The sequence below is a fragment of the Manis javanica genome, chromosome 16 (assembly GCF_040802235.1).
Source record: "Manis javanica isolate MJ-LG chromosome 16, MJ_LKY, whole genome shotgun sequence".
Lineage (NCBI taxonomy): Eukaryota > Metazoa > Chordata > Mammalia > Pholidota > Manidae > Manis > Manis javanica.
The window spans coordinates 19,958,427-19,985,972 of record NC_133171.1 but is presented as its reverse complement, the minus strand read 5'-3'; the positions used below and the strand labels follow the sequence as shown (position 1 = coordinate 19,985,972).

The 27,546-nt window shown below is 38.3% G+C and overlaps 1 long non-coding RNA gene across 1 annotated transcript; it reads left to right on the top strand.

Moving 5' to 3' along the window:
• The first annotated feature begins 1,744 nt into the window (after nt 1–1,744).
• LOC140846917 (uncharacterized) lies at nt 1,745–25,348 on the top strand. The gene is made up of 4 exons (XR_012126425.1): nt 1,745–1,811; nt 5,569–5,633; nt 22,830–23,103; nt 25,332–25,348. It is a non-coding gene; the product is annotated as an uncharacterized lncRNA (long non-coding RNA).
• The last annotated feature ends 2,198 nt before the right edge of the window (nt 25,349–27,546 follow it).

Here is a 27,546-nt window from a genome sequence, read left to right as displayed (position 1 = left end):
TTTGAGACCATAAATTTAGGGAACAAGTGAATATGCATTATGTCAAGGACATTTTTGATCTGTAATCATAATTAATTAATATCCAGTACTCTCTGCTTTCTGGACATTGTGAAATATACAAAAATAAATACCCTCAAAGAGTTCACAGTCTAGTTGGGGAAACAACCATCTCATTGCTGCCAGAAACTGACCTCATTGTCTTGCTAGCAACTACTGACTGGGAGCCAAGATTCTAAAAAAAGACATCCCAGCTCACAAATGAACTCCAAATTATAGAAGAAATAGAGCTGCACACTGACCACCACTTATACTGTCTTATTTTCCCATCTCCAGTGGTATCAGGATAAATTCAGGGATGCTGGGATGTGTACTATTCACTCACTCAGGTGTAAGGTTGAGGAAATTATTCACATGGGCCAAGTCAGTTGCACTTTAAAATTCTTAGATTATTTAACCATAGAAATGTTTGCCCTGAATTTCCTAAATATCCCTTTTGGTTCTTTGAGTTGTTTTATAAGTAAACCCACAGGATAAGTTTGAGTCGTCTGCAAAAGAATGTTTGTTTATCCACTTATCTAGGATACTAGGAAAGGGAGACGTATTTATCCAAATCTGAGTTGCTTGGCAACTGCGTCAGCTTTCCTCTGGGTGATCAGCTGTGGGTGGGGTCCCTGGAAACCCAAGGACTGAGCTGACCCTCGTACAGCCACAGGAGGCCTACGGTAAAGACCTGAGGAGTGTGACTGAGTGCTATCCCGATAGAATTGGTGCTGCTTGCATTTATAAGATAATAGGCTCTTGGATCTGAAAGGGGCCCAAACTGTTATTTAACCTAAGTGCCATCCCGCCTGTAACTTCACTGCTGAGCTCCGGAGCAACCGCTGTAAGCACACGCCAAGTTTAGGGAACTATTACACTCAAAACTTTTTCCAACAATACACTGGCATGCTTGAGTTTAAACAGACAGTGAAGTTTCAAAATATTAACAATGTTATGTTTGAACATTTTTAGTTTCCTAATTTTTTAAAAGGATATGCATTCTTTTGACAATGAAGAAAACCACTATTGTTTATCCCATCTTTGGACTGTTTTTAACCCGTAAGAGCTCTTCCTTATACTGAGACAAAAATCTATTATCTCTCGCATTAAAGACAGTTTACCTGTTGGTGCCTTATAGAGGAGATCTAATTTCTTTCCCGTATGACAGCCTAGCAGTAATTTATCCTTATCTAAATTTTTCCTTCAGGCTAAATTTTCCACTTCTTCAATCAAACCTCGCACACACAGCGCCGAGTCTCTTCGCAATCCTGATCACCCATCTGTAAACTCAAACTAGACTCCATCTACTGCTTTTTGAACCCAGGCTCTGGGAGTAGAATGTAGCCTTCCAGGAATCCCAGAATAAATTGGGGCCTATTTTAACTGTCCTAACTTGAGCTGATAACATGCTTTCATTAATGCAACCCAAGGTTGCATGATGTGTGTGGTGCACACAGTATTTGAAGTCGATGCATATGAAGTCTATGGAAGGAAAGAACTTCTGTGGTGTGTCTGCCTCCATAGCTATTAAACAAAGTCTCCTCCGTCGTGTCCATAAGCATTCAGTTTTTTGGATCCAATTGCAAGGCTTCAAATTTATCCTGCTAAATCTCTCATTCAATTATGGTCCTTAAGTCAATCAATCAAAATGTGACTCTTTCCTCTTTCTTTCAGTCTGGTGTCATACCAACATATGATGAATCACTCCATTTATACTTGTACCCAAGGAGATGACAAAAATATTTAATCGATGAAAGGGACAGAGCCCCTAGGTAAGTTTTGAAACCCACCGCTGAACTGACGGTGGTGATCCTTGCATCCACCGTTGATTGCAGTCACGGAAGCAGTTGCAATCTTTGCCTATAAGCCATCGTCTTCTATCTTCGTGAGGAACATGCCTGCAGCAGCCCAGACAAAGCAGAACTAAGATGTCCTGGCCTCCTCCTACCTTCAGGTAGCTTTAGATCACCGCATTTGCTTATTCAACAGATATTTATTGTGCACCCACATGCCAGGTGCTCTAAGCTCTGGGGACAGGCAGCACACAAGGCTCTCTGTATCGTGCACATAAGTGTCATCACCCTCATTGTGCAGGGAAAGAAAAGAAGGCTCAGGGAAGTAAACTGACATATCATGATGTGAAATCCAGTGTGCACACCTAGTTTTGGCCACATCAATGTATTTTTCACCGCTTGATGCCATCTCTGCGATCCATGCCCACTGTATTTCCCTGGCCCTCTATTCAATTTCTTTACTTTGTGCCTGCTGCCCATAATTGTTTCCTCTTTATTAACACCCCTGTCTATAGAGCTTGTGCCTTAACCCTAAGAAGTGGCCAGTGGTGAGAATCAGAGCCATCACAGAAGACTGACAGGGAGAATGGGGCAACCAGGCTACCAGTTTCTAAGGAATCAGCGGCTCTCTCTGTTTTCCTTTCGGTGACTCACCGTGGTTCTGTCGTTGTCATCCTACCATGGATCCACCTTCTGCAAAAATGAATGGAAGGTCTGGAGCCCGCTCATGTCCGCACCGCCGAGGAACAGACCGCCCCTCGGTTCCCGGGGCTCGTTGGCTCTACCGCGGCCGCACGCCGTGCCCCGGGGCGGAGGAGGAAGGCCGAGGATTCCCAGGGCTAGCCTGCAGTTCCCAGCGAGACCGTTAATGGTGTATTTCATGCAAAGGATGCCAGCCAAGTAGTTCAGGATCTCATATTTGTCTTTCTTCTTTTAGGTAACAAATTTAGGTGTATGTCCTTAATCTTTCACAATTACTTTTTTTCCTCAATGAATCATCATCATCATCGAGATTTTTGTTGAAAAAGTAAGAACTAAATGAGACTTTTTTTCCGGCAGAACAAAAGGGTATATAATAAAAAGGAAGCCTCCCCAAATCCCAAGTCACATTCAGAAAACACTCGCTTGGACTCACCTGTGTGCGCTTCCAGGCTTCATTTTCTGTGCACACGTGTCTGTGTATGTGGTGGTTGTTCCTTGGAAATCGTCCCAAATTAGGCGGGGGAAGTTGCCACATTCTCTTATATATACTCCTGTGTGAATGTACTATATCCAATTTAAACAACCTCCTGTTGATGGACATGTAGCTTGTTTCTAGACTTCACAATTAGAAGCAACTATTTTAACTTAATTAATTAATACAAAATATATAGCATGTACCAAATGTCAAGCTGTGTTCTAAGCACTTTACAGAAGTGAGCTCATTTAATCTCCAAAATAACCCACTGAGGTGGGCATAGTATCATCGTCTCTGTTTCACAGATGAGGAAACGGTACTAGCGCCGTGAGTGACTTGCCCCCATCTCTCAGCTGCAGCAGTCAGAGCTGGAATCCAAACCCAGGTTGTTCCGGCTCACGACTCCATGCTGACCTTTGCTCCCTTTTATTCCTCTCCTGGCTGCAACACAATTATCTATTCCTAAAGTAGATCGGTCGCTAGGCATAAGGAATGAAAGATGCTTTTAGTAGCCGGCATTAGCATGTGAAAAAACTAAGAAGAGAAAAAAATAGATGACAAAATGTACCGAGAGCCACTTCCACTCCATCCTGCCATGCTTGTTCTGACAACCTTTGCAAAGCTTTTTGCAAAGCAAACAGACCAAACCCTCCTCGGGGATAAATTCCCTGCAAGCATGAAGTCACTTCAACCAGACACATTGAAGGCGTGGAAGTGACAGCCCAAAGGGCATTAGCTTCCAAATCCTGCAGAGAAACAGGGAGGAGGCTAACGCCATTTTGTACAAAGCTTCACTGGGGTGCACGGTTTTAAGTTAAGGGTAAACAATCTAATCAAGGCTTTTTAGAAGACGAGTTTGTCTCAAGGAATCTTTTTGTCAGAGCTACAATTATAGCCTCTCAGTCAGAAGAGAAGCAATTTGTTGCTCTGAAAAGCTTAAGAGCCGGAATGTACTCAGTTCTTTTTCCCCAATGCAGAGCGATTGGTTCTCTTGTGCCAATTTTTTATTTCTTAAAACATGATGCTGTGTGCTGCCAATAGTAATACTATTTGAATCTCAAAAGATTGGAGGGGAACCTTGTCAGTGCTCTGGGTTTTAAACTTGACAAACCTCACCTACCCTCCAAGTGGTAAATACAGAAAAATAACTGCCAGTTTCTTTTAGTACATACAATGCTAATTAGTTCACTGCTCTAATTTTATTTCTGGCTTTGGGTGCAGCTGAAGCTTTGCTGGGGTATTAGTAATGACAAAAATGTTTGCACATTTTTGCAAGTCTGAGTATATGAATCACCTTGAGAGAAATAGCTTTGATTGGAACATGACAGCTACCTCTGAACAATTCTTTACTGTTATTCTTATTGTTAGTAAAAAGGCAATTTGAACTTCAGGATGAAAAAAACTATGTAGAGAATAAATGAAGACAAGGAGTTCATGCAAAGTATATGCAACTTTTGAATCAGGCAGTTGAAACAGAATAATTCAGAAAATTAATAGCTTCTCTGGGAAACACAGATTAACTTGATGATCTCACAAAAGAAAAACAAAGGTAACATTTTCCAAGATTTAGAAGAACTTACAAATAAGTTTCCAGAAATATTGAAAATCTTTGAAACGCTTCTGGATATTTCTTTGGACAACCCCAGAGACCAGACCCACCAAGGATTCAAACATTCTGCTGTCCCCCAACCTCCGTCTCCTAGTTCTGAGGCTCCCTTGTATCTGGAATCTCCCCGCCCATCTAGCATGATCTCATTATAATACCACACAAGATGCACATGCCAAGAGAAGATCTGAGCTCTCAAGGGCCATTTTAATCTCCTGCTTTTGCAAATAAAAGATGGATCTGCACCATCTACAAAATAAACATATGCCATTTCTCTATGGGATGAAATCAGGTCCAAAAAGGCTGCATCTACATCAGAAATACTGAGCACTTGAGACAAGCACAGGGATGATTGTGTCGGTGTTGTATCATCTATGTAGGAAAATATTGTGAAAGACATCAAAATATACCAAAAGGTTGCAACCTATATTCTGCTGACAGCACACTCTTCTGAATTACCTGGTTCTCTGAGGTTTGAGTCTTTTATTGTTTTTGAGCCATTTTACAATCTATAAGTCATAGATGAGAAAGGCAGTGCAAATCTTTTTTTACCAATAGGCCTGCAAATAAATTCTGTGCACTAGGGAGACAGCATCTATTTAAGTCCTCCTTGAAACTGGTTGTTCCATCGTATTGGTTCCCTTATGAATTAATGAATTCAATAAACTCTTTGACACTTATTCATTGTCTACTGATAAAACTTTATGATTTTATCTTTTCTGAAAATTACTTTTAACAAGTTAAAAAATTGCTATATATTCTGACTCAATGGATTGCTTAAATTACTCAAGCCATCACGCAGTTTGCAAGAGACACTTTAGGGGTTTTTTTCCCCCAAGAACAGAATATGGAAATATGGTTATTTTCCCCAGCTCTGCTCATCATCCTTGCAGTCAATTTTTCTCATAATTTCATAAGATCTTTTGTTTCCTTTATAAATGTCTCACTCACAGACTTCCTTGGGGCCTTAAGTCAGAAAAATTCATCAAAGAGGAGTCATGGCAATTCCAATAGCGAGGTAAGTTCCTTTTCTTTTCTATTTGGCCCTCTTTAATATATACACCACATGTCATTGGTATTCCTTTTTCTTTTTCTTTTACAATGTTTAAGCCAACTGAGCCAATGAAGTGCAGTTAAGGAATATTTATATAGAAAGTGTGTTTGTGATGGGGCCCAAATTCAAGAAATGCTCCCAAGAAGCCCTTCAGGTAATACAGAACTTGTGTGCTTTGTTCAGACTCTCCTGGTGTATGAATTAATGCTGAGAGTATATTGAATATTTGAGAAAGTAGAATCTCCAGTTTCCAGGAAATCATCTAATAAATGAGTATCACAGATCTTCCAGCAATAATTACTAAAGTCTTATATATTATGATAACCACACATATGCACGCCCTTACTCCAAAATACTGAGAAGGAAATAGGTATGTTTTTTCATGGAAGTTGATTTCAGTTGGGACTTCCTTTAAAACTGCAGTCAGTGCATCCTTGAAATAAGTAGAAAAATTTGTGGTATCCTTGTAATTTTTGAGTATTGGGAGCAGACAGAAGACCAGCAATTTGTAGTGACTGAATTTTATTAGCAACTTCAAACTGTTCTTTTTTTTCACAAGGAGCAAATAATTTTTTTTGTTATACAATACTGTATCAGTTTCAGGTGTACAACATCGTGATTCGACAATTATATACATTACTAAATGCTGTTGATGAAGAGTGTAGTTATCACCTGTCAAGATACAAAGATATTATAATATTATTGACGATCATTCCTATGCTGTACTTTCATCCCCGTGAATAATTTATTTTTTAATTGGACGTTTGTCCCTCTTTATCCCCTTCACCTGTTCTGCGCATCCTCCCACCGCCCTCCCCACTGGCAACCACAGGCCTATTCTCTGTGTTAGAATGGTTCTTATGGAACCTGCAGTACAGGGACACGGAAGGGAGAGGTGAAGGAGGGCGAAGGCTGGTCACCCGGACAGGGAGCCAAGCCCTCCCGGCATCTACGTCATCTCTTCACAGGGGTTGAGAATCATGAGTTTATTTTTTCTTTAACTTAATCTCTCAGAAAATCTAGAATAGATCAACTCTGATCTTTAAGCTCCCCAGGAAACAGAGTACTCACAGGAACAAACAGACCCAGGAATGCTACTTATGTTTATAGATAAAGCGATTTAATTTTAGTTTTGTATTTACTAATGCCATAAATGGCAACACTTTCCATAATATTCCTTCCTTAATATAGCAAAGTGATGCTTCGCATGACGAGTCCCCAGTCTGCTGAGCCCCTTCCTGATCCTTCCAGTAGGTCTGCTGGTCACCACAGGGGCATAGGGCATATGTAACAGTCAAGTCAGAGCCTACCATTTACTATCATTTATTCAATCCCCAAATTCCCAATCTGAAAAAATGACTAATCATGGTTTCTATCTTAGAGGGATGCTGTGAGAACTGAGAAAATTAATGTGTTAGGCAGGTATCTAAGTGCAAGAGTCACTCAATAAACATTGTTTAACAGCATAAAGGCCAAAAAGTGACTCAAAGGCTGGTGTATACAAGACACTTGGAGCACTAATAAGGGAGCAATCCACTCCAATTAGGGCAACTCTGTCTTTCCCCAGAGCAGGAAGCAGAGAGGAGCTCTTTGCCTTGGGACCTGGGCTGGGTGGGCTTAGGGGGAGTAAAAGGTCCAGGAGGCAAATACCCTTAAAGAACCAAGCAGCCAGATGAAGGGAGGTCTTCCAAGAGCACTTGTGAAAGGATCCCCCGCGGCAGAGTTTTCAAGGGTGGTGCACAAATTACCGATGGTTCTGAAATATCTTCCAGATGGTCTGCAAGCTTCCCTATGGATTAAAGCATGAGAATGTAAGAGGGTTTCTCACTGTTCTACATAATTTTAGGCCTTCCAACCCAGATAAATTATGTCCCAGAAAGCAGAGGCAACCAGCAGATGAATTTGTTAAATAATTCTCAATTGTCCTTAAGGAATCTTGGAGAGTGAAAGACATTCCAAAAGATTAGAGAAGGGAAACAATTATCTTCATATTCACAAAAGCATTCTGTGCATTATCAATCTAGGCATTTAGCAGAGATCCAAGCCAAAATTCTAGAGAATACTATTAAATGAATATTTTTTTAAGTACTTGGAAAATGAAGAAGGGGCAAAAGTTAAAAAGATTGATGATATCTTATTTCAGTGAGGAAAAGACTACACAGGGCAATGCTAATCAAACTTTAATGACTTTAGGCATCATTTGGGAATCTTGTTAAATGGTAAATTCTGATTCAGTGAGTCTGGATGGGGCCTAAGAGACTAAGTTTCTAATAGTCTCCTAGTGAATGCCAGTCTGGCCGCCATAGGACCACTGTTAAGCTATAGAGTACTAGCTTATACTCTTGAAAGAAATGTACGATGGAGAATAATGTGTAGTATGCATTAGTATTTGTAAATGTGCATGCCTTTTAATACAGCAATTGCATTTCTAAGAATCTACATGACAAGACTTATTTTCATTTACCTAAAGATAAAAGGATGTTCATAGCAGCATTGTTTATAAAAGCAAAAATTTGGCAACAACAATAGGGAAGTAGTGAAGTAAATCATGGTAAGTTGAGGACCATTTTGGAACCATTAAAGAGAATGTGTACCGTCATGGAAGAGCCTCAGGTACTTTATTAAATCGTATAATATAGGCGCTGTCCAATGAATGCATAGCAATACATATACATGTAAATATGTAAGAAAATATCCAGAAGGATAAACATGAATTCCACAGTGGTTCCTTCTGGATAGAGGCAGGGGACTAGAGCAGGGAGTGAAAGGGGACTTTCACTTCGTAGTCTTTTTCCTCCTAGATGGCGCGCACTTCAACAAAGGGAATCCATGTACACCTGTGTCATTCGTCAATAGGAGAGCGACAGGTGGCCAGTGGAATTCGCCGTGGGTTCATTAGGAATGAATATGTTCATGAATGATGTCTAAATGAAAACTGCTGTTTCTCCCTACCACTATTTCTGCTCACACCACTTCCGACACCAAATGCGTGGGTTTTCCACACACTTCTGACGGTAATTGCCTGGAGGCAGCACAGACCCCACAGTTCGGGGCCCAGTCCAAGACTTCCTCCTCCTCAGATGTCAATTGCAAGTCCAGGCCTCCAGCACTTCTGACTATAAATTGGGGGTTCACAGACCCTCTTCTCATGTTTGGTAATTTGCTGGAACAGCTCACGGAACTCAGAAAAACCGTTGACTTATTATTACTGGCTTATTAGAAAGGCTACAACTCAGGAACAGCCGGATGGAAGACATGCACAGGGCAAGGTGTGGGGAAGGGCGTGGAGTTTTCATGCCTTCTCTGGGTGTGCCGTTTTCTGGGCGCTTGATGTGTTCAGCAACCCAGAAGCTCTCCAAACCCATTTGGTTAGGATTTTTTATGGAGGTTTCATTATGCAGGCATGATTGATTGAATCATTGGCCATTAATGATTGACTCAACCTCTAACCCCTTTGCCGTCAGGACGTGGGGCTGAAATTCCCAACTGTCTAATCACATGGCTGATTCCCGGGGCAACCAGTCCACACTCTTACAGGCGTTCCTAAAGTCAATTCATTAACATAAACTCAGGTGTGGCTTACTCTGAAATACAAAAGACACTTTTTTTCTTTACTGCTTTGGAGCTATTTTAGGAACTGGGGATAAAAACCAAATGTTGTAACAAAAGATGCTCCTATCAATCTACCCCTTAGGAAATTACAAGGGATTTAGGGACTCTGACAAAACTGAACACCAAGATCGAATATATATATTTCTCACTATATCCCAGTATCACACGTCCTTATCAATGGATTGAATCCAAGGACAGCAAAGTGGATCCGTAATTATTAGAAACAACCGAATCCACTTCCTAGTCACCAAGAAGAGAGTTCTCTTGTGGCATGCTCTAGGACTCTGTCCCTGCTCCTATTTTTATGATCTATGACTTTTATAAGAAAAGAAAAAGGCATTTTAGCAAATACTCAGATTATGTGAGACTGAAAAAAAAAGCTCATTCTTTGAATGATGAAACGAGGGATTGATTCCAAAGTATCCTGACTGACTGAAAGCACTGATCAAATCGTAAGAGAATGAAATTGATCTGATGTTAATGTAAAGTCCTACCCTTAAATTAAAAAATCCAAAACCACACGGACAAAATGGAGAAACATGGTTTAATAAAAATTTCATTTGATAAGGAAGGGATTTTTAGCTACCTAATGAGCTAAGAATATGTGACACTCCAAATGAGCTAAGACTGTAATCTAGCTGCCACAGACATTTGATTACATAGTTGAAGTTTCCTCAAAATCCAAAGACAAAGAGGGGAAATTTCATGAAGACAAATACCAGGTCAATATAAAGGAGACTTTTAGCCTCTCTAACAGTAAAATGGATAGTTTTCTGAGATCCCATGTATTCCGTTACTGTAGATGTTCGCACAGAAACCAAGCTATCTCTCGGATGAAGTGGGAAGCCGCAGATAGGTGACGTTTAAGGCCAATTCTGGGATTCTAAAAGTGTAAACTTTTATTACATGAATTCATAATTGGCTTGTGATTTTTAATGTTGAAACACAAGATGTAATATCATATCTTAAATAATTTTATTCATTTGATCAATTCTACCGAGAATGATAGAGTTTTTAATAGGCATAGCAAGTATAATAGGTGGTCCAAGGGTTTCTGCCTCCCTGAATGTGGCGCATACTTCTTCATTAAATCTAAACCTGAAAGAAGTGATGAACACCTTGTTGAGAACGATCCGTCATTCAAGGGCACCTTGCATTTCAAGGATGGCTGCTACCATTTGAGTTATCAGTGTTGCTGTAGCCATTTCTCTTCCATACTTACATTCCCTGATAGTAGTTTTTGGTGATACTCAGTAAACAGAATCCCTCACGTCTAGGGCATAGATAAATTTTCCTCCCTGGTCCTAGCCCCCACTGGGGTACTATGCTTTGTACTCTGCCCGCCAATTTTATGGATGCTAATGCTTTCCTGCCAAAAGATTTCCATGTTGCCCTTGAACAAAATCAGTGTGCCATTGCCTAGATTCACGTTGTGTACAGGAGGGAACAAACTGCTTTCTCTGTAGGTGTGTCATGCTGTCACTCTAACAGCTGATGCAAATGGGCAGAAGTGGACTAGTAGTCGTCTAACTGCTCCAGGAAGAAGAAAAACACTGATTCGTTGCATCTGTCAATTTCTATGGCATAATATTTCCACCATGGCTGATTTCAAGCTACCAACCTCTGAAAAGACGCCTCTGAAAGAGGGGTGGGGAAGAGATACGTTACTAGGCTCTGATGGGTCAAGCACACCTGCCCCGCTGAAAGCAGGAGAACGAACTCAGCAGGGTATTTAGAGTAAAAAAACAAATGCCTGTAACATTTGACATCTAGAGTGACTCTTCCTTCATAAAGGATTTTCCAGAGGTATTTAAGGCTAGTTTGGGCCTGGCACAGTAAGATAAAGCAGTATTTGTTTCTTTTTCCTGTTCTTTTGCCAACTATTTTGATCAGCTGTCTAAATTTGCTTTCTTACTAAAAAATATTTTAAGAATGAGAATTGCAGCTATTCTAATATTTATCTTGATGTCCTTCCCATCATTATGAAGTTTAGTCTGTTGTTTTCTATTAAGAAGAAACTTTAATAACAATTAATGCTATGGGGTTGTAAGAAGAAACATAAATATATATCTTTGGAATGGTTCATTTACCAGTATACTCCTTCCCTCACAAAATATCTACGTAAAGTTTGATTGCATTCAGTAGAATGAAATTTATGATTTAAGGTTTATATTCTTTGATGGAAAAGAAAAGAGTGTCAGACACTCTTGGCTGGTTGTCCTAATGCTCATTACCAACCCCTCTTCCTTGCCTTTCTGGAGAAAGGCTGGAACACTAACGGGCACTTTCCCAGATTCTCTGGAATCTGGGAAAATCTAAGTAGCTAGGCTGGAAAATTCCATGTTTAACAGTTCTGTCCAATAGGATGTAACATGAAGGCTATTTAGACCTTATGGGGGAAAAAGGAAGGGATACAACTATGAGTATCCTCTTTCCTTTCCTTGTTCTCTTTCTGAGATGAGTGTGTGCATAATGCCTAGATTAGGGGCAACTTAGATCATGAAGCAATTGGCAAAAGGATAAAGCCTAGCCCGAGGACGTCAGATTGGAAAGAGAAAGACACTGGATGAATCCTGACAACATGGCCCAACCCCTGACTACACCGGAAGGGTCTATGTCTAGATGTCTTATTATATGAGAAAAATGACTCTATTTTTATAGCTTCATTGAAGTATAATTTGCATAGCATGAAATTCACCTACCATAAGTATACAATTCAATAAGTTTTAGTAAACTAATAGAGTTGTGTCCCATCACAATCTACTTTTTCCCTCAAAGTCATTTTCAGCCAATCCCCATTCCCAGCACTGGACCTAGGCAAACATTGATCAGCTTTCTGGCTCTAAACTCACCTTTTCTGCACATGTCATTTAAATAGAATGATGTGTTATATAGTCTGTGGAATCTAGCTTCTTTCATCTATAATAATGCTTTTAAAGATGATCTGTAGCACATACCAGTATTATATTCCTTTTTAGTGCTGAATAGTATCCCATCTATATAGATCCACCTCAGTTGGTATATCCATTTGTTTATTGATGGATACCTGGGTTGTTTTCAGTCTGGGGCTATACAACCATGCTGAAAAGAATCTTTATGCGTAAGTCTTTTTGTGGACCTATGTCTTCATTTCTCTTGGGACCTTCCTAGCAGTAAAATATGGGAGTCACATGGTGAGTTTCCCATCTAACTTTTGAAGGAATTGCCTAACTCTTCCCTAAAGTGGCTGTGCCATTTTCCATTCCCACCAGCAGCAGATGACAGTTCCAGTCTCTCCACATCCTTACCAACACTTGTATTGTTTGTCGTTTTGACTATAAGCATTCTTAGTAGGTGTGTGTGATATCTTATTTTGGCTTTAATTTTCATTTCCTTAATGACTAATAATGTTGAAGGCTTTTTCATGTGCTTATTATTAGCTGTTCATATGTCTTCTTCAGTAAAATGTCCATTCAGCTCTTCTTTCCACTTTCAGTTGGATTCTTTGTCATCTTATTTTTCAGTTCTAAGAGTTCTTTACAAATTCTAGATACATATTCTTTATCAGATATATGAAATCTCCCAGTCTGTGGCTTATTCTTTTTATGTTTTCTCAATTTTGTCTTTGGAGGCACAGTTTTTTAATTTTAATGTAGTCCAATTTATCCATTTTTCATGTCCTGTGCTCTTAGTATCATGCCTGATTTCTTTGCTAACTCAAGGGCATGAAGATTTACTCCTTCATGTTTTTATACAGGTTTAACCATTTTACTTTTTTTTAGGATTCCTCTGGAGTTAATTTTTTAATATAGTGTGTGATAAGATACTGTGTTTATTGGCTTATATTATTTATTTACTCCCAGTTTTTCTTTTTTGCACATGGGTTTCCAATGGGTTCATCACTATTGAAAAGACTATTGTTTCTTCATTTAACTATCTTAACATCTTTGTTGAAAATTAATGTACCATAAATGTGTTTACTTCTGGACTCAATTCTATTCCATTGATCTATAACAGGGATCACAAAGTATGGTCTATGGGTCAAATCCAGCCCACCATATTTTTTTCTTAAATAAAGTTTAATTGAAACAGCCATGTATTTATGTCTTGTTTGAGCTGCTTTTTGTGGGTCAACAATGGCAGAGTTGATTAATTAAAACAGAAGCCACAAATTTTCAAATATTTACTATATGGCACTTTATAAAAATGATTTGCCAAACCTTGATTTTTGTGTCTATCCTTATGTCAATACTATATTCTTGATTACTGTAGCTTTATAGTAGGTCATGAAATCAGATGGTGTAAGTCCTTCAACTTTGTTCTCACTAATAAAAGTCATTTTGGTTATCCTAGGTATTTTGCATTTTCATGTAAATGTTAGGATCAGCTTGTCGATTTCTATTAAATAGCATGATAGGATTTTGAGAGGGATTGTGTTGAATCTGTAGAATATCTGGACAAGATCGAGTCTTCTAATCCATAAACATGACATCTCTCCATTTATTAGACCTTTTTCTCAACAGTTTTCACTTTTCAGTGTATAAGTCTTTGATTTCTTTTGTTAAATGTACTTCTAAATATTGTATTATTTGTGATAATATAGTAAATGAAATTTTCTCAGTTTCATTTTCAGATTTTGTATTGTTCCTATAAGATATACAATTGATTTTGCATATTGATCTTGTATTCTGTGAACTTGCTAAAATAATTCACAGCTTCTCTTGTTTTTGTGAGTTATTTTGTATTTTCTACTTATAGGTTCATGATATATGCAATAAACACAATTTTATTTCTTCCTTCTCAACCTAGACTGTATGTTTTTTTTTTTTCAAACTTATTACACTGACTAAAACCTCCAATATGATGTTGAACAAAAGTGTTGAGAGTGTACATTTTGGCTTTTTCCCCTGATCTTAGGGACAAGGGTTTCAGTCTATCACCATTAAGTATGATTTTAACTCTGGTTTTTTTCCCATAAATGTCTTTTAACAGGTTGAGGAAATTTCTTTTTGTTCCTAGTTCATTGACACTTTTTTAACCAAGAATGGGTGTTGGCTGTTTTTCACATGTTTTTTTCTGAAGCAATTGAGATACTTATATTACTTTACATCCTTAGTAAAGTAAGTGATGGGATTCTGTAGTAAGTGGTTTTCAATTATTAAACCAACCTTGCATTTCTAGAACACATCACACTTATTAATGGTATCTAACTCTTATATGTTCTTGAATTGTCTTTTCTAATATTTTGTTAATGACTTTTATATTTATGTTCATAATATGGGCTAATTTTCTTTTCTCAGCATGTTTCTGTCTGCTTTGTTATCAAGGTAGTATTGATCTCATAGAATGAGTTGAAATTCCTCCTCTATCCTCTGAAAATGTTTGTGAAGAATTGATATTATTTTTAAATACTTAATAAAATTTACTAATGAAGTCACCTAGACCTGAACTTTTATTTGTGAGAGATTTCTAATTGCTAATTTAATTTCTCTTCTTGTTAATAGGTATATTCAGATATTCTATTTCTTACCAAATCCATTTTTAAAATTTGTACCTTTCTAGGATGTTTTTTGACTTCATTTAAGTTTTCTAATTTGTGGCCACAGTATTGCTCATAGTACTCCTTATAATTCTTTCATCTCTAATAGAGTCGTCAGTGATATCGCTCTGTTGTTCCCGGTCTTGGGAATTTGTGTCTTCTCTCTGATTGTCTTGGTCAGTCTACCTAAGGGTTTATTCATTTTATTACACTTCTGGTTTATTCTTTTTTCTCTATATGTTGATTTTTCCATTTCAGTGATTTTCATTACAATCTTTATTATTTTCATCCTTCTGCTTATTATGGCTTTAAGTTTTCTCTTCTTTTTCTTGTTTCTTAAGTTGGAAGTTTAGGTTATGGATTCTAGACCTTCTTTTCTGAAATTAGCTTTGCTGTGGCTTTGATATGTTTCTTAAGGAGTTCAATTTAAAATGACCAAGTAAAACAGTACATGTATAGTGACGTCATTTGCTGAAACAACTGATGTTTAAATTACAAGTAATGTCAAGCTGCTTTGTACACCTCTTGTTCACACAAAAGTTAAAAAGGAAGGAAGAGCTCTATTCACATGCCAATTTTCAGGGGGTAGATTTTCTGATTGTTAACCGTAAGAGAAGAATCTAATAGAATTCTATAAATACCTTCCAATAATGAATGTGCTTTTTTAAAATCATATGATTGCAATTTTATATCAATATTTTGTAGCATCTATCTATGTAGAAAGGGTTTTTTCAAAGATGAAATACATAAAATCTCACTGTAGATTAGCATTAACAATTGAACATTTGTATTGGATGGTGATAGAAGGAACACTGTATTTGAACCCAATTAAAAAATCACCCCTCAAAAAGAATTCCATTCTTCCTATTATTACATATGTCTTACCGAAATATTCTCAATTATTATGGTTCTATTTTGAATTTCACCAGTTAAAAATGTTTGCAAATGTATTTTCTCATGTTATTGATTTTTGCTTCTCCCTGCAAAACGTAAAATATATATTATCTGGCCCCTTACAAAAAGAGTTTGCCAACCTCAGTCTAAGATGATGTCTGATGTCTGCCTAGCAGATTAGATGGTAAGAGCTCCAGAACCACTAGCATTTTCATACAACAACGTCTGGCATTAAAAGAAAAATTACTAGGCATTTCAAGCAGGAGAACAAAATGACTGAAAACCATGATTAAAAATAGTTGGTAGAGAGAAAGCTGTATGGGTTTCAGATATTGGAGTTATGAGGCAAACATTTTATTCAGACAAGAATATACATTTTTTTAAAAAGGAAACATGGAGAACTTCATCAGGTCATCACTTACATGAGGAAGTATTCCAGACATCATAAAATCTAGGAAAAAAAGCATTAAACTTGTATTAAATAATTTGTGACATAACACCATAGTGCTTCCTCCCCAACCTTTTGGGTTGCTTACTCTTTTATTACCTCTGTATAATAAATATTTACAATATTATTTTATAGGGGACAATAGATGTTATTTAGTCTTTCCTCTAATGTGGTTGATCACTTCCTGAATTAGTAGCAATTTTGGGTGCTGTTTCCTCAGACAGCACCAGAATTTGGCAAGGTAAGGTGTGTGAGATATGCTAAGACACAATCCAATATATTGGGATGCATAAAATTTGTGACATCTCACAGACATACTCACTCTTTGTGGTGCTGCTGCTGTATGTTTGTGCTCTACAAATGCAGAAATTCTCGATAAATTGAAATCTGTGTTATTTCAGACAATTCTCATCAGAAAAAAAATTTATAATTATTTGTGCTATGTTATTGAGGAATTCATGGCAGGGGAGAACTTTTTTGATCAGATGTCAATGGGAACCACATTCTTCTTTTATAATTTTACATGTTTGGCGTTTGAATTTTCCACAGACTCTCTCAGCTGTCTCCATTCCAGACCTTGTTTTTCCTCCCTTATACCTGCTCTTCCAGCGTTGTACAAGCTATGACGTGTCCACACAGTGATACACTCTGGCCCTGCACCTACGTGTCACAAGGTGGAGTGATTCTGCACAGCGGAAAGCAGAAATATTCCTAACATCTGTTCTTATATCAGAATATCTATCAATAACTGTACATGAAAGTGCTTTAAACCACATAAATATATTCCTCCAAACCTAAATTAAATAACTCAGCTTCCCTTTGTCGAGCCTCCAAAATCAAATGCAGCCACTCTTTCCCCACCCAAATGAAGGAAAGGTTGGAATGGAAAGAGACAGCGATCTTAATTTACTGCAGTTGAAAATATATTACGTTTGCAGCATTTACAAATATATATTTCTTTATGAATATATTGTTGGGACCCCACCCAGAGCCTTGGAAAGGACCTAAGCAAATCATGTCCGTTAGATAGGAAGATAAATGAGAAACAAATAATAATGATTATGCACTGGAAATTTGGGTACTGGGATGATAGGGGACAAGGGTAACAGAGACACTTTACACTGTAGCCTTTTTAACATTTGGACATTTGTATACATGTTAAAAATTAAATTAAAATGTTTGATTGAAGTCAAATACTATAAATTGGAAATGAGTGGCAACTATGTTAAGCACTAAGTAGACACTACCAGAAGTCTAACTTTCTGACTAAAAAAAGAAAAACCAACTATGATTGTGAGTAAGATGGTATATCCAAGGACTCTGAGGGCTGGCAATAGATCCCCAAAACTGAACAAATAGTAAGATAATCATAAAAAATTGTTTATTACATCTCAAATAATATTTAAAATAAATTAGGTTAAATAAAATATTAAAATTAATTTCTTTTTTTTACTGTTTAATATGTAACTACCAAAAAATTCTAATTGCGTATGTCTCATGTACATTTTCATTGGTCTAAAGGCTCCCCCAGCTCGTAGGACTGCTGAGAACACCGCCTGACACACCTATGCCAGCTTTGCCACTTTTAAAGAGAAAGTTAAATTTCAAAATATCAAGAGCTAAAAACTTCCAGAATGAGAAAATTACATATCTATCACTACAGTTGAATAGATCCATTAAAGTGTTATGCAATTACATTGTTTCACAAGTTTGAAATCACTTCAAGAATTTCCTTTAAAATAATAACTACTTTCTCTAAATAGTTCATTCTAGTTTTCTATTGCCAATTCACTTCATGCCTCTCTAAAATAACTTGTTACATAAAATGATAATAATGGACTTCCACAATCTTTAAAATCAACCTTTTAACAAAAATCATAAGAAAGAAAAAGACATGCATACCTGAAAGATTTCTTAAGTAGTCAAAAGTATTTATTATAGTAAAATTGTATTCAGTATACTTTTCTTTCAATAGTTTTTTAGTCTACAGATAAAAAAATCATGTGAGATGGTTCAACATATGAAAATCAGTCAATGTAATACAATATATGCCACATTAACAGAATCAGGGGAAAATTCTACATGATAGTCTCAGTGCAGAAAAAGCAAAAGCAAAAGTCAAAAGACAAAATTCAGCACCTTTTCACAACAAACATACTCAACAAATGGGCATACCTGGAATGTACCTCAACGTAATAAGTGCCATATATGAAAAACCTACAGCCAACATCACACACAATGATGGAAGACTGAAAGCTTTTCCTCTCAGATCAGGAACAAGAGTAGGATTAGAAACAAGAAATTCTGCCGCTCCTATTCAGCATGGCGCTGGAGGTCCTAGCCAGCAATTAGGTAGGAAAAAATAAATAAAATGCACCTGCACTGGAAAGGAATAAGAATCGGAAAATTATTCCTGTTTTTGGGTGATCTGACCTTGCATGTAGAAAACCCTAACAGTCACTCAGAAACACACTCAGACACACCCAAAATGTCAGCACTATTAAACAAATTCAGCAAAGTTGCAGGATATAAGGTCAGCACTCAAAAAGCAGTTGCATTTCTATACACTAACAATCTGAACAGATAATTAAGAAATTAATTCCATTTTACGATAGCACTGTAAAGAATAAAATATTCAGGAATAAACTTAACCACCAGGCAAGACTGGTACACTATAAACTACAAAGTGTTGCTGAATGAAAGAAATTAGAGAAGACACTAATAAATAGACATCCTAATCTTATTTTCACAGATTGGAAGATTTAATATTATTAAGATGTCAGTATTATCCAAAGTGATCTACAGATTCAATGCAATCCCTATCAGAATCCCAATAATTTTTTTTCCAGAAATAGAAAAATCCATGCTAAAATTCATATGGAATATGAATAACCCAAATGGTCTTGAAAAACTGCAAAGCTGGAGTTCTCACATTTCCTGATTTCAAAATTTACTACAAATCTACAGTAAAACATGTGGTACTGTTTTGTGCTACCACTCATAGGAGCATATATGCACGACTGCCGTAAAGACACATGTATAGACCAATGGAAGAGAACAGAGCACAGAAATAAACCCTCACACAACTGGTCAAAAGATGTTCAAAAGACTATTCAATGGGGAAAGAAAGTCTTTTCAAAAATGGTATTGGGAAAACTGGATATCCAATGAAAGCAATGAAATTGAATCTGCATTACTCCATAAACAAAAATGAGCTAAAAAATATCTAACCCTAGAACATTTTCATCCATCCCCCAAAAAAACTCCATACCCATTAGCAATCATACCCCATTTTATCCTGTCCCTAATCCCTGGAAACCATCAATCTACTTTCTGTAGATTTGCCTATTCTGGACATTTCATATAAATGCAGTTGTACAATATGTGGTCTTTTGTATCTGGCTTCTTTCACTTAGCATAATATTTTCAAGGTTCATCCACATTGTATCTTGTATCAGTACTTCATTTCTTTTTAGTGCTGAATAATATTCCATTGTATGGATATACCACCTGTTGTTTATCCATTCATCCACTGGTAGATATAGATTGTTTCTTCTTTGGGATATTATGAATAACATTTCTGTAAACATTAGCAAGTTTTTATGTGACCATATGTTTCTGTATCTCTTGAGTAAATACCTAAAACTGAAATGGCTGGGTTATATAGAAAATCTACGTTTAGCATTTTGAGGAGCTGCCAAACTGTTTTCTGAAGTGGCTGCATCATTTTACAGCCCCAATAGTGGTATATGAGTTCCGATTTCTACATATCCTCATCAGCACTTGTTATTGTCTGTCTTTTTTATTTTAGCCAGCCTTGTGGGTGGGAAGTGGTATTTTGTTGTGGTCCAATTTGCATTTCGGTAAGATGTTGTTGGGCATCTTTTCCTATGTTTATTGGCCATCATATGCTCATCTTTAGAGATTTTTATTCAACTGGGTTATTTTAATTTGATTGAGTTATTTCTCTTTTTATTGTTGACTTGTAAGATTTCTTTATAAATACGGACACTAGACCTTTATCTGTTATACGAGTTGCAAATTTCTTCTCTTATTTTCTAAACTGTCTTTTCACTTTCTCAATAATGTTCTTAGAAGCACAAAAGGTTTGAATTTTGATGAAATCCAATTTATCTATTTTTTTCCTTTAGTGCTTGTGCTTTTGGTGCCATAGCTAAGAAACCACTGCCTAATCTAAGGTCTTAAAAATTACACCTATGCTTTCTTTAAATTGCAGATTGTTTTAGGTTTTATATTTAGGTTTTTTAATCTATTTTAAGTTAATTTTTGTATATGGTATGAAGTAGAGGTCCAAATTCATTTATTTGTATCGTTTATCCAGTTGCCTCAGTAGTATCTAACTCTTTGTTGAAAAGACTCTTCTTTCTCTATTGAATTGTCTTGTCACAAATCAATTGCTCCTAAATGTAAGAGTTCATTTCTGGACTTACACCATTGATTTATATATACTAGTCTTATACCAGTACATACTGTCTTGATTTCTGTCACTTTTTACTACATTTTGAAATCAAGAAGTGTGAGTACTTCATGTTTTTCAAGATTGTTTTATCAATTGTTTTACCTATTCCATTCCAAAAGAATTCAGCTTGTCAATTTCTACAAAGAAAACAGTTGAGATTCTATTAGGGATTATTTTGAACCTATAGATTGTTTTGTGGGGTATTGCAATCTTACCAATATTGGTTTTTAATCCATGAATATGGGATGTCTTTCTATTTACTTAGTTCTTTTGTACTTTAATAACATTTGTAGTTTTCAGTATACAAATCTTGGATTTCATTTGTTAAATTTTCATTTTCGTATTTTCCATTGTTAGCAATAAAATAGATTTTTTTGATAGTGTATCTTTCAACCTTGCTGAGCTCACTTATTCTCTCTTATAGTTTTGTGTGTGTATTTCTTAGGATTTTCTATACACAAGATTATGTCATCCTCAAATAGAGATTAATTTTACTTCCTCATTTTCAGTCTAGATGTCTCTTTTTTATTGCCTTAGTTCTCCGGCCATAATCTCCAGTGCAGTGTTGGACAGCTGAGAGCAGCCATCTCTGCATGCTTTGTACTCTAAGACAGAAAGCTTTCAGTCTCTCATCATGAAATATAATGCTCCTTGTAGTTTTTGTTGATGTGTCCTTTATCATGTGAGAAAGTTCCCTTCTATTCCTAGTTTGTTGAATTTTTTATTGTAAAGGAGTTAGATTTAGTGAGATGCTTTTTCTGCATCTGTTGAGAGGATCGCATGCTTTTCTTTTTTCTTTTCTGAGTCTGTCTTTGCTTTTGGTGACAGGGTAATACGACCTCACAGAACGAGTTGGGAAGTGTTCTGTTTTCTACAAGAGCTCGTGAAGAATTTGTGTACTGCATTTACATTTAAAACTCTGAAAAAATAAAGCCTGGACCTGACCTTTTCTTTGTGGGAAGATTTTTAAATACTAATTCAATATCTCTTCTTACAGATTTGTTCAGATCTTCTATTCCTTCTTGAGTCAGCTTTGATAATGTGTGTCTTTCTAGGAACGTGCTCTTTTCACCTAGGTGATCTGATTTGTTGGTATACAATTATTCATTACATGTGGGAGTGTAAAGTGGTACAACCAATTTGGAAAACATTTTGGCCTTTTTTTAAAAACTTTCAAAATACCCATACCATATGACCTGGCCATTCCTCTCCTAGGTGATCACTTGAGAGAAAAAAAAGCAAGTGTTCAGGCAAAGCCGTGGGCATAAATGTGTCTCGCAGCTGTATTGTAATGACCCCGGAGTGGAAACAAGCCAATCGTCCATCAACATGTAGGTGGATAAACAAACTGAGGGACATTCATAAAAAGAAATACCACTCAACAACAACAACAAAAAAGTGAAATGGGTGAATCTCAAAATAATTATGCTGAGTGAAAATAGCCAGGCAAAAAAAGAATACGAGCTGTATGAGTCCACTTATATATAACTGAAGAAATTGGAAACTACTTAATAATAGCAGAAAGTAGATCTGGGGGTGCCTGGCAATGGGAGAAGGGGCACGGAAGGGCAGGAGAGAGAGGGCACCAGGAAACAAGAGGAAGCTCTTGGGGGAAGTGGGGGCGTTCCCTACCTTGACTGTGGTGATAGTTTTGTAGGTATATACAGATGTCAAAACTTAGCAAATTATCCAATTTAAGTTTATGCTGTTTATTCTGTGTCAACTGTCCATCCCTAAAAGCTGCTAGAAAAAAAAAAAGAGCAGAACTCTGAAAACGTCTGAAAAATTTTTTGACCTCCTTATCGACTAAGCATATTATGTAAGTAAAAAGCCATGCTGACAAGTCCAGACTGCAGGCCTGTGGTTTGTAAAACTTGGGAGCATTAAATAATGGTGATGATGATGTCACACTGGGCCATTCTCCTCTCGACCCTTTTTCAACCCTTTACATGCCCAACTGCTACACTGTCCAGAACGGTAGCCCCTAACCACATGTGGCTATTGAGCACTTGGAATGTGTCTAGGGAAGAACTAGATCATTCATTTAATTTTAATAAATTAAAAAATTTAATTCATTTAAATTTAAATTATAATAGCCACATGTGTCTGGTAGCTACCATTCGGGCAGAACAACTCTAGAGCACATGTTGCTAGAAACGTGTTTCCGGGTCATTCTTTCCCTGTCTGATTGCAGTTTTAATTTTTCAGATCAAACTTAGATGATTGCCTCCGTCACTACAGAAAGTTCTTTTGGACAGCACTGCTCTCTAGAGGGTCGCTGAAGGTGCTCGAACATGTCAGGCTCGAACAAACATGCAAAATGAAACTTGCTGTCTGCTTCCTTCTGAAGCCAGAAACTCGAAGAGTCGCTGAGCAGGACTGGCTGCCTGTGCTGAAACACACAGAGCGAATGCTGCCATGACTCGCCAGCAAGTGGGCTCGGCCGCGGCGTGGTCCTCGCTGCCCCAGGCACCAGGGAAAGGTGAGCTCTGGGACTTGGGCCCGAGGGCCTGATTTTAGGTGGATAGCTGGAGAACTATCCACAGAATGTACTTTTACATAACGAACAAGCTTCCCTCACTGATAAATGCCAGTTTTTCAGTGGGCCATGGAAAATTGGCTATTTTTGGCTACACTGTGGGAATCCATGGAGCTCTTAGTCATGCTTTGAGGAGTCCTGGAAAATGCAAATCTGTGTCAGCATTTGCTCCAATGTGCAGCCAGCTCTCTGTCTTCGGGTGAGCGGGAGGGCAAACTTCTCTCATTGGCTATTTGGAATCAGATCAAAATAAATGAAAGGCTTATGCTGCTGCTGTCAGGAAGTTTTATTCAGGTTCTGGTCAGACATAATCAGGGAGATGATGACCAAAGAGTTCAGCAAGACAGCTATTTCCTGCTATCGATTGTTTTCAGATTACAGGAGGGTTATGATTACTGTTACTTTCATTGCGATCTTTATTAATGACCACACCGGACTTTGTGCGACATTCCTGAATACAGGAAGAATCAGATACTAAAATCTTTTCTGAGTTATACGAGCTAGAATAAAAAAAAATAGAGTTACCAGGTTTTAAAAAAATGGGTTTTCACACTAAGTGAACTTCATTCTGTAGTTGAGTCATCTTCTGAATAAATGTACACATTACGAACAGAAAATATCAAGTGTATGATTATAATTTTAGAAGGCTTATCAACCATCATGTAAGCTTGAATGGCACCACACAGTTATTCAGACTTTTCTGTATCTGACCCTTTCTAAGAGGTTATAGTAAATCATTCAAGACTAGTCTGATGATCAAGTTTTGTTGAATGAAGGATGAATTTTCATTGCGACATCTGTGGGAAGCCAGGAATTAATCTTTTTTTTTCAAAATCAACTTAGACTTAGGTTCTAGTAATCTCCCTCTTCACCCTGTCCGAGAGTGAAAGTGTCAACCACACCCCATTCCATGCCGCAGAGCGCCCCCTCCCCGTTCACGGCCCTCCCCACACACATTTGCTGAGGTGACATGGATCTTAGTCCATCCACTCGTACTCTGTCACTACGAGAAATCCACAAAATGATAGTGAATACTTGTTAAAGTTCCAGAACCACAGAATTTTGCCCAGCAGTGCTTTTATTATTCTAAAAACATGAAATCAAAACTCAGCCCCTCTCGGCTCTTCGAATTTGGATGGAGGACCACTTTCCGTGAGACCTGCCACGTGCTGGGCGTGACGGACTTGAAAGCTTTTATGCCACCCAGGTCTGGGTCTGTCACGGGTCACGCTGGCCGCCCAGCCAGCTGCCCCTCCCATCGCGCCTGGCCCCACGGCTGTCCCGGCTCTGCTGGGCCCCGCACGGCGCCCCACGCCTTTCCTGCCGCCCCCTCCAGGGCCGCCTGCGCACACGCCCGGCCACGGTCCTGCGGGCGTCCCTGCCCTTCCCCTCTCAGTCGCTGCGCCCCCCGTGTCCCCAGCCTCCAGCCCTCTTGAGCCCTCAAAAGTAGAAACATGCGGAAAAGAGCCGAGGCCGAGTGAGGCCCCTCCCAGCCCCTCGGGCAGAGCCGCGGCCTCCTTCCCACCGCCGCCAGCCGTGAACCGGTCGGGCAGGACCCCGAGAACTGCCATAAAGTGAGCATGAAGTGAGGGTGGGTGCTGTGCCCGCACCATGTGAGACTCAGCTGTGAATGGTCCTGTCCCACATGATCTCATTCGAACGAGCAGCAATGCAGAAGCTAAAGGGCAGCAGGAAAAGCCGAGGCTTTGCCGGGCTCCAGGAAGCCCTGGGGTTGCGGTGGGGGACGGGGTGCAGGCAGAGGAACCCCGCACGAACTCCTACCACCAGAAGCCCGATTGTGCAGTCCCAGGTGGGTACCTTAGCCCTCTTCAATTCAGGAATTTCCCTCTGTGTGATCGAGTCCTTGGGACGGCAGCTGAGAAGGCCACCGACAGCTGAGAGTTATTTTCTCCTTCAGTCACAAGGTGATGGAGATAATGTAGGATGGGAAGTGTGGGGGAGAGGAGACAAATGCTCCCCGCTCTGACCACAGTTGGGTAAGACGGCTCATGGATCTTCCTTCCTGAAGTTGATCAGACACCTAAATAACTCATGACTATCCCTTACATCGCCGAGAAACAACCAGGTTGTATCAACAAAACGTGGAGGTGTCAGAAAGAAGGATTAAGTTTTAAATCCGCCTTACTGTCTTTTTTTTTTTTTTTTTTTAGGATCATTACAAAATACTTAAACCAGACTGCATTGTTTCAAAGAACTGAAGAATGCATAAAACTGAATGAAATACTATTTTCCAAGTTGGCAGTCTGGCCAGAAAAATTATTTGAAGTTAATTTTTCCGGCTTTGTTGATGATTGTTGAGCTACACACGCAGAACCTGGATATCTAGAGTTGTCCGTTGTAAAAAGATTTTAGGTGCCCTGACTAGGAATATACCTGATTAGAGGGGGAGTTACTGTTTTGGAATTGTCCACTTGCCATTTTGAGATTCCATAAAACTGTGGGTCAACCTAATGGTTATATGGTAAACATACTCTGTATTTAATACACCCTAAGTATATAATGCATACATATATATATATGTATATAAAACATTAAATTTATAATAGACAACTGATATTATATTGCTTGTTTAAAATTATTTTGAACTACGAAAGTTTCTTCTAGACAAAGCATATTTTCCAGATTGTTTCCTGAGTGTTGTGTGTCACAATATTCAGTCCAATCTGTATCTTTTGAGAGCCTTCTGGGTGCCAGGTGGATGGATATTTTAGCATTTCTGTCACTTAAAAAGAGGTTCTTAATTTGGGTTAAGTTGTAGGTCTAATTCACACCTCTCAGTTTTCCTTTCTTCGCCATCATTAGCTGCCCCGTTTTATAGTAATAATATAAGCACATTTCTGCCAAGATTAAATGAGAAAGGCAAAAACACTATACTTAATAAACATGTTACTTTAAAGCAGCTGTATACATTATGGCTATACATACTTTAGCTATACATTATGGCTTCACTTTTAACCTACAACTTCAAAATATATCATATCACATAGAAGATACGAAAAGAAATGAAACAATGTACAAATACTGGCATGTTGTGTTAGTATGATAAGATATTTTTTCCTTGTTCTATTTCCATTACTCAAAGATACTATATTAAAATGAAAAATAAATACACTTGCCTCCCTAGTAATAAACCCTAATCTAACCACTGGCCTCAGGCAATTTCGCCTTTGCAAACCTTTACTCTCAGAGTATAAGAGTTAAATACCATCTCCAGCCTTTTCTGTACTCATTCTGGATTCAACTGGGCCTCTAGGCCTCTTAAATTCTCTTGGCTAATTTTTCTCTCTTAGGCTGTCTCTAAACTTTTGAATCTGGCTTTACTCTTCTGTTTTGAAAGCCACTATCTTATTGCTTCACAATAATCAGAATTTTTACAAAATATATTGAACACTTTTGGCAATAGTTTTATTTTCCATACTGTTCTGGACAAACTTGTCCATTTCTTGGAGCTCTAACTGCAGATCTGGATTTGGTTCAGTAAGCAAACCAATGAAATTGTTTACTGACCCCTGATTGCATATCCTTAGTTAGGGCCTCAGTGTACAGCTGCGCGGGTATGGCTGGCACAGAGGCGCATGGCTCATGAGAGGCTATTTGTCAATATGAACCAACGAGACTTTGGGAAGCCCTGTCTTCAGCGTCTCATAATGATATAAAAAGAACTTGAGATACATATGGTACTGCTTTTAGGCACTTAGGTCTAGATAGAGGCTTGGAGAACAGAAAATAGGAAAAAAGAACTTAAAAGAGTAACTTCATTCTAATTTAATGAATAAACTATACATTTCAAAAGTATTGAATGAAGGAAGAGATGAATATGGACTATTTAGATAGAACTCCAACAAGTCAGTGGGTTATAAAAAGAAGCTTTAGGTTGAAGACCAGTGGTTTATGTATTTCTAGGTACATAACATTTTCATGCAGGGCAGTCTTATCCCCAGAGTGGGTTCTCAGGCACGTGCCTGTGGTTGGCGTGGTGCCCGCCAGCCCCCTTCATCCTTCCGAACTCCTCAGAGCCTCACTCCACACCCACCTCTCTCCTGGGATTAGCTAGTTGTCCCTTTGAGGTGAGGTATGGCCGCCACAGACGCCCCTCTAAAAAAGGAGATATTCCCAAAAGGTTAAGCACGCCAAACATGGTCCACCGGATGATTCTGCCAGCGAAGCTGCTCACCCCTCAGCCCTGGGAAACTGGGGTCCATGCTCACCTGACCCCGAGGTGCTCGTGCTGCTGCGGGACCCGGAGAAAAAAGGCAGGAAGGGGCCACTTTTCTCCGTTTTGCATTTCGGTAAGTCATTGATACTGAATCAATTTTTAGACATAGATGATTCTGAAAAAATATGAGACAAGCTCTGGATCATCTT